A 1,300-nucleotide genomic window follows, 5' to 3' on the forward strand; every position below is an offset into this window, starting at 1 on the left:
TGTGACCCTTGCGGAAGGTTTGGGGTCCATAGACTATAATAACAGGAATTTTGTATTTATTGGTTGCCCGGCGCGGAGAGTTGTCACGTTGGGTCACCCCGGGAAAGTCCGCTCTGTAACATGTATGTGACACGGATCACATTTAGGTTTTGCTTTCACTTTGACGCATGAACATGTTGGAGGGTCGGCCAGCTTGGCCTGCGTTCAATGTGATCCGGAAGAACAGACCTGAGCAGAGAGCGGTCCCGGGGGAGACTGATGAAGAGACACAAAGTTACTTTTCTTTCTCTGTTCAGTTCAGAGATACAAATGTATAACTTCCGTTATCGGCCCCACGAGAGGAACGAAACTTGTCACCGTGACTCCCAGCCCGTCATTCTCATCCTCATCATTGGTCTGGAAGGAGCATGAACCCGTCCTTTGCTTTACCCAACACACTGCTAAAGATTCTGCTCATGGTCAGCAGATCCGACCTGACAGCTGAACGCCCGCTACTCACCGACATTTCATTCACATAGACCCGCAACATTCCACACCAGGATGGTGAATGATGGGAGTGATAGTATGATGAGGATGGGCTCTCCTCTGCAATCTCATGGACTCTTGTAAAGGCTCTAGTGCCAGTCACATCAGTCTCTGTACAGAGGAGCTTACACTCTAATGTCCCCTCCCCCCACAGTCACATCAGTCTCTGTACAGAGGAGCTTACACTCTAATGCCGAACACTTCTGTGTGCCATTATCAGCTTTTCACTGTACCGGGTTGGGGTTGAGAAGTCTGTCATAGGACGGTCATCTTTTAAGTCCCAGCATGCCCTGCCACACAAGATGGCATCCTTTATGCTTTGTCATACATTGGGGGGGGTCACATACTGGGAGCGGTTAGACAGTTATTTCAGCTGAGAGTCTGGAGCGGGTCCCCCGGGCACTGCCACCTGCTTCCAGGCCGGACGCAGCCTTCCACAGAGATCCCCCTGGACGGCGCCGGGTCACGTTTGGCGTTTTGTGACTCCCGTCGGGTTTGTTAAAATTTAACATATTTGTACAGCGGGGAAGAACGTGTTCAAAAAAATGCCGGAGTTCCCCTTTTAACCTGAACCAGCCAATCAGAAATGAGCCATGAGTTGTCACACTTCCACAATCCCACTCTCCACCCCCTTCTAGTGATGGCCTCCAGGCTCCTCCCCCTGCGCTTTTCCAGATTCTGTTTTTCTTGGGTGGAATTTCACGGCACCTTCACAACACCTAACAACACCTAACAACCCCCCCCCCCCCCCCGGCGGCTGCTTTGAGGTAATAAG

The 1,300-nt window shown here is 51.2% G+C and overlaps 1 protein-coding gene across 1 annotated transcript in view; it reads left to right on the forward strand.

Annotated features, from left to right (window-relative positions):
- The window catches only part of TESK2 (testis-specific kinase 2), a 42,055-nt gene that overhangs the window by 27,199 nt on the left and 13,556 nt on the right, over positions 1 to 1,300 (forward strand). The window lies entirely within an intron of this gene.

The sequence above is a fragment of the Nanorana parkeri genome, unplaced genomic scaffold, assembly GCF_000935625.1.
Source record: "Nanorana parkeri isolate BGI_ZX_2015 unplaced genomic scaffold, ASM93562v1 scaffold1997, whole genome shotgun sequence".
NCBI classification, from domain to species: domain Eukaryota; kingdom Metazoa; phylum Chordata; class Amphibia; order Anura; family Dicroglossidae; genus Nanorana; species Nanorana parkeri.